General features: G+C 44.1%; 1 long non-coding RNA gene across 2 annotated transcripts in view; it reads left to right on the plus strand.

Moving 5' to 3' along the window:
* Positions 1 to 17989, plus strand: part of LOC138755098 (uncharacterized) — a 95399-nt gene that overhangs the window by 25768 nt on the left and 51642 nt on the right. Inside the window, exons 2-4 of one of the 2 annotated variants that reach the window (XR_011352025.1) lie at positions 5132 to 5394; positions 9195 to 9942; positions 13092 to 17349. This is a non-coding gene — a long non-coding RNA (uncharacterized lncRNA). Of the gene's footprint in view, positions 1 to 5131; positions 5395 to 9194; positions 9943 to 13091; positions 17350 to 17989 lie in introns of those variants that run through there. The other variant, XR_011352024.1, reaches the window with a different exon arrangement.

The raw sequence follows: 17989 nt of genomic DNA on the forward strand, positions 1-17989 counted from the left end.
GACCTGCACCCCTAGTACATTTCGAAGGGTGGGAGGAAACCAGAATGTTCCCCCCCCCACCAGGGAAAACACACGCAGACATGGGGAGAGCATACAAACTCCTTACAGACAGCGTGGGATTCTAATCCCAGTCCCGACCGCAGGCGCTGTAAAGGTGTTGCGCTAATCGCTATGGCCGTTGTGCCGTCCTTGTAATTATATGTGTCTTAATCTTGATAAAAGGTTCAGACCCAAAACGTTGACTGACATTTCTACCCATGGATGTTGTCTGTCCGGCTGAGTTCCTCCAACAATTCTTGGCCTGCTTGAGGTTCCAGTATCTGTAGCTTTTGTGTCTCCGAGGTGCTGAATTCTGCTCATTTTGTCAATGGAATGCATCTCTGTGACAAGAGTCTCCATCTTACACTATTATTGCTTGGCCAGGTTACTTTTCATTACACTGATGAGAACAGAAGAAGAGTAATTTCACAGCAGTTTAATCATCACTGAAAATAAAACAATAGATTCTTGTTTTCTGTAAATTAATTTATCTTTGCAATCCAAATTTTCCAAAACTCTGAGAAATCTCAGCCACGTGAAGGTGCTTGCTTAAATAAAATTATATCATTTCTCTTGTATGTTGGAAGTGACTCAAACATGTTATATTGGCCCCACTTTTACAACTCTATGGAGAGGCAGACCAGCAGCACAAAAATGCATTGGTGACGAGGGCAATGCCTTAAAGCAGACATTCCCAAAATGGGCCATGGAAAGATTCAAGGGGGTGGTGGGGAAAAAGGGGGCGCGCCACGACATAGCCCTTGGCTGCCAGCACCTTCTTGAGAATGGCCGCGCTGCTCCTTGCCGCCACCGACAGGACGCACTCGATCACTGTGGGGCCTTTAGCTCCCTTGTGGCTCTGCTCCTGGTCGCCTCTGCTGCCACCCACCCCCCTACCTCTGCTGGGATCACCGACTTCTAGAGCCCTGGGGGTCCTCAGCCATGGCAAGTCCCTCTCTCTGTCTATCTCCTCCTCACTTGCTCTTCTCCCTGCTGCAGCCGAAAGCGATGGGAACTGGAGGAGAAAACCAACACCTTTATGGCCGGGAAGCAAATGGAGAGGAGAAGCCCTTCCACCATCCCACCCTCGCACCTTGGCCACCCAACTCATGTTGTGTTTCTCACTTGGAAAGTTGGAAAACCCACCCTCCCTGACCCACCAAACCTGCTACATGCCGACCTGTCAACCGCAGAGCATCGGAAACTCCACCTACATTTGCCAGAACTCAAACCAATCTCCGTCCAAAAACTCTTTGGGCGCCTTAAAAGTTTTATCCATTCCTCGTCAGAAATTGTACTCAATGCTTATTAATTATGTACCGTTGTTTATAGTGTTAGATTAGTTGTTGTCTTAAATTTACACATGGCCTAATACCAAGAAAGGGCTCTGTGTGTGTGTGTGCGTGTGTGTGCCAAGAGCACAGAGATATGCCTAGGACTGCAGCTGCATCTGGCTGCGGGGGTGGCGGTCACAGGGGAGAGGGGCTGGAAGTAGATGCAGTCGAGCTGAAGCCTTGGTCAAGAGTCAGATCATTCTCAGTTGGGCATTGGGGGTTTCAAATCGTGGTCCGTGATTAGGGGTCATGATGGGGGGCTGGTTCCCTGGTTTAAAGGGATTTAATTAGTATGATGTGCATGAGACACCAGTGAGGGACTTGGCTAAGATATTTGGTGCTAACCCAGCCTTTTCTCACTTGATGCTGGAACAAAGGCTTGTTGTTTTCTGACTATAGATTTTGCAGTCAGTCAAATGATAAGGACAAAATATGGAGATGAAGGACCATCTCTGAGGACACAGTAATATTCTGCTTCAAACTCAGAAAGATACCGTCGAAAACAGACTTCGTTTATTGATCAACGTTTGCATGGATCACCATGCAGGCACAACGTCAGGAATGCAGGACGTCCGCTTCCAACAGAGATCCACAGCAATTTCTTCAGCCATGTGGAATTTGTTGCCACAGGCAGTTGTGGAGGACCAGGTCATTGGGTGTATTTAAGGCAGAGTTTGATAGGTTCTTGATTAGCCAGGGCATTAAAGGTAATGGGAGAAGGCCGGGCAGGGGGCTCAGTATAAAAATGGATCACCTCACGACTGAATAGCGGGGCAGACTCAATGGCCTGAATAACATATTTCAACTCTTATGTCTTATAGAAGCAGATGCATTAATAGGTCCAAATAATCACTCAGGCAAAATAACTTACAACTTTCATTTAATATCACGCAGGAACATTTTAATTTGGTTAGGGACTTCAAGCCAGATAATACATCTGTTTGTCCTCTTAGAGCTATCAAAAGATTTAAACAATGTTCATGTTACCACTCCATTTAGCCTTTTACACATTCAGACGAGGAATGGGAAACAGATATCAGCTGCTGTCCTTTAGGACTCTGGTCTATTGAAAATGTTTTATAACATGTGTCGCAAAGGGTGTGCTTGTTTCAGGGGGACTGGCCATTAACTATCCTAGACACATAATTTTATATCCAAATATAGCATATAGATTTACACCGACCACCCAGAATCAGCTCCAATAAGTGTGTTAACAGTATAAATACAAAAATACTGGAGGAGCTTGGCAGGTTTCACACCTCTATAGAAGGTAAAGATATAGGAGTGACATTTCGGGCCTGAGCCCTTCTTCAAGGTATAAGTAAAAAGAGATAGGTACTTTCTTTCATTCAACATGGACTTGTCCTAAGGTTAAAAGTTTTTGGTTGCAAATTCAATTATTTTTAGAGCAGGTATTAAAAATAAATTTACCTTTTGACCCAATGTTGTTTTTACTAGGAGATATGAAATCAATAGCTTTAAGATTCAAATTGAATGTGTATCCATTTTTTGCACTTATCATTGGCGGTTTCTAAAAAAGTGTTTAGCTATTACATGGAAATCGGATTTGAATTTAAGGATGAAAAAATGGCATAATGAAATGAAAGCTTGTATTCCTTTAGAAAATATTACATATAATTTGAGAGATTAATATTTTTTTCTTTGCTAAAGTTTGGAGCCCATACTTGAAAACTATTGATGTTAAAATGTGAAGTCTCGGTCCGCTCCTGTAGTTGTCTCCGCTCCTGCAGCCAAGAACCTTTAAAGTTGTGGTGCGCTATCGAACAGAAGTAAACACACAAAACATAAAGTCTGTTCTACAGGCTTTATTCAACATAACCTTCCACAGAGCTGGTTGTGAGAGTGTTGTGCTGGCTCTGAGACTGTCCTTGAGGGGCCAGATGTAGCTTATGTCCTGGAGGTTGATTGGCAGCCGACTGGGTGGGGCTTGGTCCATTCAGGTCAGCTGATTGACAGCCGGCCAGGTGTTGCCTTGTCCTCCAGCGCTCTTCTGCAGGTACACAGGTTGCCCCCTGCAGGAGGCTAGTGGTGTACCACCACAAAACTTTTAAAACTGTTTGTATTAGATAATGATCTCCTTTTTCTTTCTTTGTAGTTGGGGGAGAAGGGAGGAGGGAGGGTATTAGTTGGGTGGTTGCAGAAGTTGGGTTTTTTTATATAAAAATGTTTAATCACATTATATATGTCTTAAATTGTAGTAACGATTGTTATGTTTTGTGATGTTCAACTTTAAATAAAATATATTTTTTTAAAAAGCTATGAGTAAAAAGCAGGCAGGTGCCTGAATTAAAAGGCTGGGGAGAAGGGAAGAAAGGGCAGGGGGAGAAATATGGACCAACGGACAAATGGGATGGAGAGGACAGGAGAGGAAAGGTGAGAAGTGATCAGGGAAGTGGGGTGGAATTTCCATTTTATGAATATGTTTGGCCAATGGATCGAACAGGAGTCTGTGCGGCTGCAGAGGCTGTGGGAGCACTGAAGGTGAACCTAAGTGATTCTGGGGGGAATCTCTTTTGCTTCTCTTTCTCTTATTGTAAGGGGCACTGGGCAATGCTAATGGCGACTCTTTGTCTGTCTCCTGGAAGGCTAAAGGAAATTTAGTGTAATATTACATTTTCTGTTTTATTACATGACAATAAAAGAATCTTGATCTTGAAGTCTTAAGCAAGCTGAGATTCACCATGAACATTGCCACATTTGGACATTGCAAAAACTAACTCATGATGGAAAAGACGTGCCAGAAACATTGTTTTGTAGGAAACAGATTTTCCCTTGTGTTTCACAGACTGGGTAGGGAGTAGGTTATGTTCAGTACATTTTTCTACTTGTAATATTAGCCATCAACTATTCTGTCCCAGGATACATTGTACTGCAGAAAGCAATAAGCTAAGTACAGGAAGTAATAATGAAATGAAAACCAATGTGTGAAAGGAACAGGATTACATACAAGATGTGAACAGCTGGTCTTAGATTTATGACTGTTGTGCCTGTCAACAAAACTTATCAACTAAGTCCACTGGCCTCAGTTATTATATTTTACAGTAATAATTTCCATAGCGCGTAATAATTTAATACAAAACCAAAACCTTTCATCTGCTGAATATTTTCAGCAACTTTCCTTTTCAGAATAATTTAATAACTTGGTATTCTGTATTTAAGATGCACGTTGGGGACAAAGGTATCAATATTAGAGCCCTAGCCTTTTCCTTCAACAAATTTATAAATTTCCCTTGGTCTCTGCCTGTACTGACGCTTCTAGGAATAACAAAGGCTGCTGTGACTCTAGATAGTGGATGGACCAAGGTTGCCAAAAATGCAACCTTTCCTTTCTCATTAAGATTCCAGCAAAAGTCCACATTTTACCATTATCAGACTTTATCTCCATCAAAAAAAAACAGAAAATGGAAGCATGACAAAAGTATTAAGCTTTCGACTCTGTATTTACCTTTGATTTCATCCAAAGGAAGTGGGCTTTTCCACCTCCAGCTGCTCACATATAACCCTGGTTTCCCGCCTAAACCCAGAACCCTATCGAAGACTACCGTGAGACCCTACCCTCAGTTATAAGCTAATAAAATAATTTGTTCTCCCTCCAGTTGTGAGAGCTTTTATTCACACTACAATTTCATTAGCTTATTCCCTAAACGATGAAAGCACTACTCAAGCCAGGTATACTACTGATAGACCCTCTGTCCCCCGACGCAGCTGAGTTCACATACTGGCTTGTCTGCTTCCAGGCCTACCTGAACTCGACCAGAGATGTCTTCCACACCAATGAACTCAGGAGGTCCACACTCGCTTTGAGAGTAGGAATGAAAGGGTATGCAGTCATCAGGGACTGCTCAACATATGATGCTGCTATTGAGGTGTTGAAAGCACGGTATCTGAAGCCGCAGAACGAGGTCCTAGTGAGGCATCAACTCGCTCTATGTTGCCAGCGGCCAAGAAAGACCATCGATGTTTACCTGCTGGACCTGTGGACGCTTGCCAAGAAATGCAGGTACGAAGCAGCTACGGGCCGTGTTCATAAGGAAGAACATATCCAGGACACTCTAGTTGTAGGGGTCCGCTCGAGATACATAAGGTAGCGACAGCTTCAGTTGGATAAGAAGGACTGGCTAGACTCGTCGAGCTGGCCAAATCGCTACAACAGGCCAAGCTCGAAAATAACGAACTCGAAGTTAGTGAGTTCACTCACCCAGGTGACCACTTGCAAGGACCAGATGCTCCTGCTACCCCTGCCCTGAAGCTGCCGCTTTCCATGCTAGGGAATGCTCCGCGCTAGGGAGTGCTTTTTCTGCGGCAAGAGCCAGCATCCCCAATCTCATTGCCCGGCAAGAAAGGGCATTGGGCGAGGGTTTGCTGTGCGAGTGAAAGCCTGGGGAAAGCCCATGGCCTGTACTGCTCCCGGATCCAATCTCAGCCCAAAGCCATCTGCCCCAAATTCCCCCAAACCCACTTTCTGCGCTACACACCGACAGAGGGTGGCAGTGAAGAAATGGCACAAAAAGGCTCAGCGGCCATCTTGTTGTGACTCATATTCAAATATGGCGCCATCATCATCAGAGGGGGAAGGAGGGCGGCCATCTTGTCGCACCACAAAGTCATCGCCATCTTACCCACGGGCAACCCAGGACGGTGGGGGCTGCTTGAGTGAGGAATATGGAGTCTCTGGGGTCCTAGCCTTGATGGTCCTAGATCAGGACAGACCTCACCAGCTCAGCAACTCCATTGTGACTGTAGAGGTCTTCCTTTGGCTTGGCTTCGCGGACGAAGATTTATGAGGGGGTAAAAGTCCACGTCAGCTGCAGGCTCGTTTGTGGCTGACAAGTCCGATGCGGGACAGGCAGACACGGTTGCAGCGGCTGCAGGGGAAAATTGGTTGGTTGGGGTTGGGTGTTGGGTTTTTCCTCCTTTGCCTTTTGTCAGTGAGGTGGGCTCTGCGGTCTTCTTCAAAGGAGGTTGCTGCCCGCCAAACTGTGAGGCGCCAAGATGCACGGTTTGAGGCGATATCAGCCCACTGGCGGTGGTCAATGTGGCAGGCACCAAGATCGTGACTGTAAAGGTAATATTCTACTAAATGCCTAATTGACACGGGCCCTACTGAAAACTTCATAGACTCACGGACTGTGCAAGAGTACAACCTAAAGATGTATCCTTCCAATTACCCCATATTCCTTGCATCTCATTCACACTCTATACATATTCAACAACATTATATAGTAAATTTGTTGTTTAAAGGGGGGAATTCTGTAAGATTCGCCTGCATGTACTTGATAAATTGTGTGCTCCAAAGTTGTTGGGTCTGGACTTCCTGTGTCGCCTTAAAAACGTGACCTTGGAGTATGCTGGTCCCCTCCCCCCCAGTAACAGTTTGGAATGGAGGGCCGCTAAAAACAGAACCCAAATGAAGCCTCTTCACAATGAATATTGACCCCCCCCCCCCACCTCTCTTCCTGAATCTGTCCTCAGACTGCAAAGCTATTGCTACCAAGAGCAGGAGGTACAGAACAGCAGACCGAGATTTCATGCTCTGAGACACAACATCTGCTCAATGAAGATATCATCGAATCTAGCACCAGCCCGTGGAGAGAGCAAGTGGTATGGTAAAAGGGGAGAACAAGTCCAGGCTAGTAATTAACTATAGCCAAACAATTAACTGGTACACACTCCTAGACACATATCCATTCCCTCGTATTTCGGACATGGTGAATAATATTGGGCAGTATCGGGTCTATTCGACCATCGACCTGAAAGCTGCTTATCACGAGCTGCCAGTCCATTCTGAGGATTGTCCATTTACAGCATTTGGGGCTAACAGTCATCTCTATCAATTCCAGAGGGTCCCTTTAGGTATCACTAACTGGGTTTCTTTCTTCCAGAGGCAGATGGGCAGAATGGTGAATGAGTGTGGATTGAAGGCTACCTTCCCCTACCTCAATAATGTCACCATCTATGGCCACACCTTGGAAGGCCATGACGCCAACCTCCAGAGTTTTCTCCACACGGCGAAAGACTTGAACCTTACTTATCACACTAACAAGTGCCTGTTCAGGAATAAACAGCTGGCTATTCTTGGCTATGTGGTGGAGAATGGCATAATTTGCCCCGATCCCAATAGTATGAGCCCCCTGTTAGAGTTCCCCATTCCAAGGATCACAAAGGGTTTGAGAGTTTTTCTCATATTACGCCCAGTGGATCTCTCAGTATGATGATAGGGTTCACCCTCTCTTAAAAGTCACTAATTTCCCCCTCTTGGCTGAAGCCCAAATGGTTTTAACTACCTCCGGAACCTCATTGCGAAAGCTGCTATGCATGCGGTGGATGAGAATGTACCTTTCCAAGTGGAAAGTGACACTTCGGGCCTAGCCCTGGCTGCTACCCTCAACCAGGCGGGTAGGGAGGTTACATTTTTTTCATGGTCATTACAAGGCCACGAGTGGAACCCATCTGGAAAAGGAGGCTCAAGCCATTGTAGAAGCCGCAAGGCACTGGAGACATTACCTGGCTGGAAGGAAATTCATGCTCCTCACTGACTAGCATTTGGACACATTCAGCTCTCCATCTACAATTATGACTTTACCTATTGGCCATGAGCCCATAATTATCCTCCAGATGCCTTATTCTACCTCTTCACACACCGGCCAACTGTGGTCTCTGCATAATGAGCTCTGCATCCGGGGGTCACCCGCATGGCTCATTTTGTCAAGGCACGCAATCTGCCCTACTCCATGGAAGACATCAGGGAAATGACCAGGTCTTGTCAGGTCTGCGTGGAGTGCAAGCCGCACTTCTACCGCCCCACAAAGGTGCACCTGATCAAGTCATCCAGGCCTTTCGAACGGCTCAGTGTTGATTTTAAGGGACCTCTCCCCTCTACAAACGGGAACACCTTCTTCCTCCCTGTCATTGATGAGTATTCCCACTTCCTGTTTGTAATTCCTTGCCTAGACACATCCACTTTGTCAGTTATGAAGGCCCTAGACTCCATTTTCACTCTGTTCGGGTATCCCAGATATATTCATAGTCACCGGGGCTCATCCATAATGAATCCATAATGAATGACAAGCTACATCAGTACCTGCTAGCGAGGGGCATCGCATCCAGCAGGACTACTAGCTACAAACCGCTGGGGAACATGCAGGTTGAAAAGGAGAACACCACGGTCTTGAAGGCTGTCAAACTGGCCCTGAAGTCAAAAGGCTTTCCAGACTCATGCTAGCAGGAAGTCCTTCCTATGGTGCTCCACTCCAACTGTGCACTTCTACATACCGCAACCAATGCTACTCCACACGAGCTCTTAGATAGAAGGTCGGCATGGGGAACTACACTCCCAATTTGGCTCGCCGCTCCTGGTCCAGTCCTTCACAGGAAGCATGTGAGGAGAAGCAAGACTGACCCCCTGGTGGAAAGGGTGAAGCTGTTCCATGCCAATCCCACGTAATCCTATGTGGAATACCTGGATGGCAGAGCGAACACTGTCTCCATTAGAGACCTGACACCCACCAGAACAGAGATTCCATTGACTCAAGTGCCCTGTGAGCCTCGGAGCTCATTCTCACCACCCCATTCAGGGCCTCGGGGGATCTGGTTCAGGAGAAAAGTGCATCCTCCTCCACTGTAGAGCAGGAGACCCAGCCCGCCCCTTCTCTCTCACAAGGGGACCAGGAGACCCAAGGAGTCCAAGACCCCCTGGTGCTAAGGTGCTCCACCAGGATCTCCAGACCCCCAGACTGCTTAAATCTGTAAATTTGTAAATAACTATATTTTTTGATTTTTTTTCTCTGTTTTCATTCACAGACCCTGAATTCTGCAGGAAGGGGTGAATGCAGTCAACTGGGATTCACTGGTAGGGTGTGGTGCTGATGGCTGGCCTCGCCTCCCAGCTCCACCCCCATCTGCTCATATATAACCCTGGTTTCCCATCTAAAACCAAAACTCTTCTGAAGACTACTGTGAGACCCTACCCTCAGTTATAAGGATCCATGGAGTAAGTTTTGCCAACCAAAATAGCCTACTTCAGAAGCTGTCTGAACAACCATTGGGAATTAATGAACATCTCATGACTATGAATCCATTTCATTAAAGGAAAACATGCCTATGCTCCAACTCTGGATGCTGAAGATGAAACCAAGATGAACTTCTATGCCCAACTTGATGACATCCTTTCTTCTGTTCCCAACAACGACAATATAATTCCCTTGGGAGACTTCAATGCCAGAGTTAGAAAAGATTATAGGCTCTGAACTGGAAAAATAAGCAAAGAAGGAGTTGGCAAGGTCAACGCCAATGGAACACTTCTTCTTGCCTAATGTTCTGAACACTACCTGGTGGGTTTGCGTATTGGAGTTTGGTTGATGGATGAGCGAGCGTTAAAGGTAAGATTTCAATATCATCAGGGCAATTAACTCTTGCGCATGCGCTAACCGTACTCCAATATGTGAACCCACCGAAGGCTCGTACATGCGCCAACCAAAGACACGCATATGCGCACAAGAATCAAGATGGCTGCGCCCAGACCCGAGAACCAGGAACACTGACTAACAAGGTAAGCATCGACCAGAATGTAGAAAGATTTGCCAAGGTTGATCGACATATTCAGTAAGCTTTAAGTTGCTATCATCAAATATGCGATGAAAAAAAGATTTAATTAAAAAGTTTGCTTTAAGACTCCATACCTGGGGGTACAATTCCGATTCAAATCCATTCCGAGATACAACTCATTTTTCAGTTCCCATTATAGTGGAAAGTCAATGGGTCCCCAACTATACCGACAAGATTCACCCATTGGTCAAAACTACCATGTTTCCCCTGCCAGCAGAAGCCCAAGCAGCCTTCAACAGCATGAAAGGCGACATTGCCAAGGCAACCATGTGTACCATAGATGAGTCCACACCATTCCAAGCTGAGAGTGATGCATCTGACTTTGCCCTGGCTGCCACACTCATTCAAGTGGGTAGACATGTCCCCTCTTTCTCACGAACCCCTGAAATTTGCCATTACTCCGTCGAGAAGGAGGCCCAGGCCATTGTGGAGGCTGTACGCCACTGGAGGCACTGCCTCATCAGGAAATGGTTCACCCTCCTCACAGTTCGCATTCATGTTCAATGATAACCAAAGGGGCAAAATTAAGAATGATAATCTCCTCAGGTGGAGAATCAAACTGTCCACTTACAATAATGACATTCTCTTCCAGTTTGGCAAACTTAATGAGGCCCTGGATGCTCTTTCCTGAGGAACCTGTGCTCGTGTTCAATTGGACAAACTGCAGGCTCTCCACTTTGATTTTTCCCATTTTATCAAATCTCAGAATTTACCATACTCTGTTGAGGAAGTCTGGACAATGACTAAAAACTGCCAGGTCTGTGCCAAAAGCAAACCCCAATTCTACTGGCTGGACAAAGCACATCTGATCAAGGCTACCCACCCCTTTGAGCACCTCAGCATTGATTTAAAGGGGCCCCTCCATTCCTCCAACCAGAATGTCTACTTCATTAAAATCATTGAAAAATACTCCATTTTCCCCTTCTCCATACCTTGCCCAGATATGAACTCAGCCGCATTTATCAAGACCCTCTGGAATATCTTCACTCTCTTTGGGTCCCCGGCTTCATCCATCATGTCCATGGTACATCACTCATGAGAAATGAGCTGCAACAGTACCTTTTGGCCAGGGGCATCACCATGAGCAGGACCACCAGCTATAATCCTAGGGGTAACGGGCAACTAGAAAGGGCGAATGCATCAGTGTGGAAGACCATCCTCCTGGCATTGAGGTCATGGGGTCTTCCTGTCTCCCAACAGCAAGAAGTCCTCTCAGCCACACTTCACTCCCTCCTGTCACTTCATGTATGGCCACCAACAACATTCCTCATGAACAGATGTTTGCCTTCCCCAGGAATTCTGTATCAGGCACTACACTGCCCACCTGGTGTTCCTCCCCAGGACCAGATCTGCTACAGAAGCACATCAGGCAATCTAAGAGTGACCCACTGGTCAAGATGGTCTGCTTTCTCCATGCAAATCCCCAATATGCTTTCCCTGATGGGCGCGAAGACACATTATCTATCTGAGATCTTGCTCCATCGGGGGCCTCCCTGATCACAACTGACTTTCAACAGAACCCCCCCAGCCACGTCAACCTCAGGGGTCCCAGAGCCTGCAGCTGACCACCCCCTACCCTAGGCCACTGTTGTTGCCAACAATGTACTTAACCTGTAAAATGTAGTTATCTATAGTTGTTTCATTTTCTCACCCCACAGGACTCTTCTTAAAAAGGAGGGGTGAATGTGATAAACCACTGTTGTATTATGATTGGCTGCTGCCAGTTGGACATGCCTCCCAAGACCTCCCCTTTCTCTTTGCTTCGATCAGTCAATGAGGTTGATAGTTGTTCCAATCTTAGTTAATAAAAGCCTGATAGTTTCACAATATCAGCCTTGCGTGATTATTGATGGTTCATCAACCTCATTACCTTTTTTAAATGAGTTAGTGGCATAATATTTAATCTCTTGTATCTAAACATCTGTGAAAATAAATGTATGAAGAATCATATGGCAAGCCTAAAGATGTCAGGGTTATTCCCATTGGAGGAGAGGACATTTGAGGGAGATGGAATTGTGTTGAAATTTATGAAGAGCTTTGATGAAGGAGTTCAGGTAAAATTTTTTCTAAGACAGGACAAATGGCAAATGGCTTGTGGATGGTGGGGTGTGGGGGGGGGGGGGGGGGAGGGAATATCCAGCAGTTATTCATCAATTTGGTGAGATTTGGCTCACTTTATTTATAGACAAGGTTGTGGAAGCAGATGCAATGATAACTTGCAAAAGGGAATGTGGTAGACGCATGGAAAAGAGGGAAAAGACAAAAGGGAATGAAGTACCAAATGAATAGTTCTTTCAAAGAGCCAGCATAGATATGTTGGGCTGAAAGGCTGCCAACTGTATGATATGATATAATTAAAATGAGTTATAACATACAGTGGTTCTCTGAACTTTGGCCTGTGACAAAATAGATGGTGAGAGCTGAACCTTCAAACAATGGGGAGAATCAAAGTGAAATTGAATGTATTGTGGTTGTAAAATTTTAAATAAGATATTCCAAAAAAAAGTGAAATTTGTGGATTTTTCTCCTCAAAACAAGCAAATTATATTAAATACATGACGCCTAATTATAGATTGGTGCAAGAGTCAAAACCCCGATGATCAACCCCACTGTACTTCCATTTCTGTTCTGACAATCTGGTTGTAATGTTCAGAACAGTGAAATAAATGTCCAGCTGTTGGCTTTGGCAGCTCGTGGATTTAGATATTCACAAAAACAAAAGACTGGGCCTGATAAGTCAAGACAATTCGCAACCCCCACTGAGATCGTCAAGCAAGCATACTCACACTCCCTGCAGCCCTGGTCCACGCCCAAGAAACCCGCACCAGATCACCAGCAAACCGGCCAACAATCAAATCTTTTCCTTCACACAAAACAGGCATTTTCTAGTGCTATAAAATTCAAAACTTGCAATATTTTTTTCAAAAATTAAACTTTATTCACAATAAAAATAATTTGCAAAAGACACCCCAGCAGAGCTTTATCACATCCTAAGTGTCATATCCGGACATTTCCATCGCTATGCTTTATCACATTCATTAGCGCCATTGCCATTGTAGCTCTGATAGTTTCTGCTCTTTCTGTTTTTTTTAGGGATATTCTCCTCGGTCTCAGCCCCTCAACGCCTGGCAGCAGAAAGGTTCTACACTGTGGTCCTTAACCCACACCCCACTTGTGTTGGCTGCACCAAAACTCCATGTGTCCCTCAGCGCGCACTCCTGCAGCCTGGAATGTGCCAGCCAGCAGCGTTCCCTCACCGACATGGGGAAATGAAGATAACTCTATAACAAACTTAATTTGATCACACACAGGATATTGTATCTGGTTCTGCTGTCCAGGTTCCAGAAAGGCTATTAAAGTAGTAGAAAGACTGGAATAAAGGACACTGCCACGACTGAGATTGTGCAGGGAAGGGAAAGTCCTTTAAATAGGGGTTTTTTTTGTGTTAGGATGAGGAAACCCTATTTTCACCTATTAGCCGTAATATGGGGTGTGATTAGAAGGCAGCTAATTAAAACAATTTCTGGGTTTTGCTGCCTCACAACTCCAATCTTGACCTCCAATAGAGTCTGCATCTATAACCTAAATCTTGTCACCTTGCATCTTGAATTAAATAAACTGAGTAAAGTAGGCCAGAATACTTAGACATATTTATTTTACACTATATTTCTATGTAAGTATGTGGTTATTATGTGCCGAGTGAGAAATGTACTCTGTATATGTGTGTACACTGTGTTCCAGAGAGTGACAGAATGTGTTGTGTTTCTTATTGTATATAGGTATGTTTTTGGGAGATAAATTGTGGCTGCTTTTTTTTTAGGAGTAGGTCACGTACAAACATTTCAGAACAGATCTCATTTAAAATACTGGAGCTCTACTCAAGCCAGACAGGGTCAGCTCCGAGTGTCTTTGCAAAAACTTTGAAGAGTCCCCAAGGGACTTCACTAATGGATGGTTGCTTTGAAAAGCAACAGATGAAAAAAACTTGGAGGATTACATTCGGAGCCACAGGCTGTCGGAGGGAAGCTTACTATTCTAAGGGGGTCATGTGGTTTTGCAAGCAGAGAGAGTAAAACAGGCTTTTCTCTGGGAGAGAGAGAGAAAGATAGAGAATTCAGTTCAGCAGCAGCAGCTGGGACTGGAGCAGGACAAGCTGGCAAGATTGTGGAAAAAACTCATTTTGAAGACATGTTGTGTGTGCTTAGTTCAGCCTGGTTAAAGCCCTTGTGGTCCATACAAGAAGAGAGGTTTGGCTCTTTAATGTCTCACTTGAAATAATGGAAACAAAAAGGAACTCTGTGATGACCTAAAAGAAAGAGGTTATCATCTGGAGAACCCTGGAGGGGGCAAGTTTCTTCGGCAAGGGATCAGTTTGTGTCCAGGAACAACAAATCTCTCTCTGAAAAATGACAAGAACCTTCTTGAGTGGTAACCATTTACCGTTCAAGCACCAATGCCTGGTGAACTTTATAAATGTTAAATTCTGTGCACAGTATAAGAATTGCCTGCAACTAGTTAACTTGGAGTGAGAAGTGAGATTGGATTGTGAATCAGAGAACTTATCTGAACTTACTCACACATTACATACACGTGTGCTTAGAATTAGAAGGGAGCTAAGTTAGGTTAGTTAAGTTAATAGTAATAAGTTAAAGTTTGATCCTGTTTTGATGTTTAAAGATAATTAAAAGCAACTTTTAAGTCACCATTTGTCTTGGTGAATATCTATCGCTGCTGGGTTTTGGGGTCCTCTGGGCTTGTAACAAGAGAAACATTGTTTCGTCTGGTGAAACAGTATATATACAGTCAGAAGATAGTGCACTTGAATTGAACTTGGTACCTTCTCTCCAACCACATGACTTTCCTTCGAATGCCTCCCACATCCCAAAAGACAGGCTAGCTGGTTGGTTAATTTGCCCCTCTATATTGCCACTTGAGTAGGTGAGAGGTAGAATAAGGGCAGAGTGAATGAGAGACAGGAAGAATTACATGGAATTGCTGTTGGATTAATGATTGATATTCAGTGTGATTTAGCAGGGTAAAAATCTAGTTTCTACACTGTTTGATGCTGTGATCCTTCACACAAGTGGCAAGAATCTGACAGTTCTTGGTCTGTATTCCTTGGAATTTAGGAGAATGAGTGGGGAATCTCATTGAAGCATTTTGAACGTTGAAAGGCATAGACAGAGTAGATGTGGAAAGGTTGTTTCCCCATGGTGGGAGAGTCTTGGATAAGAGGGCACATCTTCAGGATTGAAGGGCATCTGCTTAGAACAGAGATGTGGAGGAATTTCTTCAGCCAGAAGGTGGTAAATCTGTAGAATTTGTTGCCACAGGTCATTGTGGAAGCCAGGTCAATTGGTGTATTTTAGGCAGATGTTTTAAATTTTAAATTTGGACACGCAGCATGGTAACAGGCCATTTCGATCTAGGGGTCAGTGCCATCCAATTTACACCCAATTAACCTACAAGCCCTGGTACGTTTTGAACAGTGGAAGGAAACAAGAGGACCTAGTGAAAACTAACGCCGACATAGGGAGAATGTAAAAACTCCTTTCAGACAGCACAGGATTCAAACCCTGGTCCCGATCGCCGGCGCTGCAAAGGCGTTGTGCTAACCGCTGCGTCAACTGTGCTGCTAATCAAGAACCGTGGCAGGTTCCTGATGAGTGATGCATCAAAGGTTACGGGGAGAAGGCTGGGCAGTGGGGCTGAGTGGGAAAATGGATCAGCTCATGATGAAATGGCGGGGCAGACTCGATGGGTTGAATAGCTTCTTTCTACTCTTCTAGTGTCTTCTAGTCAATGAAGTCGTTGATGCAGATAGTTTTAATGCTGCTCAGGAAAGGTTTGATGCCAAACTAAGGGAAAGGAAATCTAAAAGTATGGAAGATGTAATTAGAGGAGGAGGTAGCTTGTGCAGGAAATAAATGCTGATGTAGATCAGAATAAAAATGGTTCATTCTGTGCTCTAAGACATGTAAAAAAATTGTATTCATACAAATGGGACTACTTTTCACTTAGATCACAAAGGAATCTAAATCATATGATAGTGAATGTTACATATGCTCATGTTAAACTAGGGCATGACACAACCATTGCAAATTTTCCAGTGATTGTTCTGCATGAGTTAAGAAAATCAATCAAGGGTCTCATAACCAAAAACTATGCAGTTGGAAGAAGACTTGTGTTTATTTTGGGATGGAGATACAATTGAGCATAAAATTACTCAGTTCCTCTGCTCAAGCGAAGACAAAAACAGGAATTAGGTCATTTTAAATGAATCCAGAGAATCATAGCATTAAGGGAAAGAGGAGAGAGAGAGAGAGAGAGAGAGAGAGAAGGCAGTGCAGGTTAGAATAGCAATAATGCAGCGCAGCGACCTGGATTCGGGGGTCAATGTCAGGACTTTGTACAATCTCCCCCGTGTCTCAGTGGGTTTTTTTTCTGGGTAGGCTGGTTTCCACCCACCCTCCAAAAGCGTACATGGTTTGTAGGTCAATTGATGTATTTGGGTGGCATGGGCTTGTGAATTACTGTGCTGTATCTCTAAATGTAAAAATAATATTAAAAATTAATACTTTGCATATATAAAAACAATCCTCAAGGAGAAAGGAAACATTCAGAGAAATAAAATGTGTATGTCACATTATTTGAATTATACAAATAGACTTGCATCTAATCCAATTACCTTCAGATATGTGGAGAAGTTGACAGGAACTGATATCCTTCAGGTTCCATTGTATTAAGAATTTTATTTGCCATTCACCGTTAATCAGAGAAAGTGCTGAGGCAGGAAGGGATCCCGGAGGTGGGCCTCGGGCGCGAGAGTCTTCCTGACCATGTTGGAGGTGTGGACCTGGAGCTCAGGTTGCCAAGTGAATCTGTGAGGCTGCAGAGGTTACAGGAGTGCTGGAGGCAAATCCACAGGCACTCAATGACTATGGGAGAGCTCCCTTTTGCCTCTCTTTTTTTTGACTGTAAGGGATGCCAGACAAGATGGTGAATCTTTGCCTTACATCAGACTAAATGCAATCTCATGTAATATTACATCTGTTTCATTACATGAAAATAAAAGAAACTTGAATCCAAAAAGGGTAACCTTCCACTTTATCTGCTCTGTGCAGAGATATTATTCTCCTCTGCTACTTAATCAATTGGCTATAATTATTGTTTCCTTTCCAAACATTTTTGTTTCTTTCATAACATGGTGCGCTCACAGTTTAATTTATTTAGCCAAACTTATTCTGCCAAAATGAGCCACAAGAGATGTCATTTATTTGATTTTATTTTCATTCTGTTGAAGTCCAAGTTCAAACTAAATCCAAAATAACAATGTCTGACTCTTTAAATCACTAATATGTAAATTTGAGCCTAATTGAAACAACCTGCATATTTCGACCCAGTATTTAGCTTGTAAAACAAAATGTTCATTGACATGAAAGATTGGGTAGACTAGGTCTTTATTCTTTGGAGCGTGGAAGGTTGAGGGGGCATTTGATAGAGGTATATAAAATTACAAAGGGGATAGATAGAGTAGATGTAAATAGGCTCTTTCCCTCAAGGGTAGATGAGTTTGGAACGAGGGGTCATAAGTTAAGGGTTGGGGGCAAAAATTTAGAGGTAATATAAGAGGGAGCTTCTTCACTCAGAGAGGGGTGGCTGAGTGGAATGATCTTCCGGAAGAGGTGGTTGCAGCAGGGTCAATGTTGTAATTTAAGAGAAGGTTGGATGAGTTCATGGATGTGAAGGGGTTGGAGGGTTATGGACGGGGTCAGGGAGGTGGGACTAGTGGAGTTCACTTAAATCGATGCGGACTAGAGGAGCCAAGTTGGCCTGTTTCCGATCTGCAATTGTTACATGGACATGCATTGAGGAATTTGTTTAGGTTAATGAAGGGAGTGATGGTGCTGATAGTGAAGGTGGTTATTTGGAAAACATTAAAGAAGGGAAGACGGTGAAAGAATCACCAGTGTGTCATTGTATCGCACAAA

Source organism: Narcine bancroftii, chromosome 2, assembly GCF_036971445.1.
Source record: "Narcine bancroftii isolate sNarBan1 chromosome 2, sNarBan1.hap1, whole genome shotgun sequence".
Lineage (NCBI taxonomy): Eukaryota > Metazoa > Chordata > Chondrichthyes > Torpediniformes > Narcinidae > Narcine > Narcine bancroftii.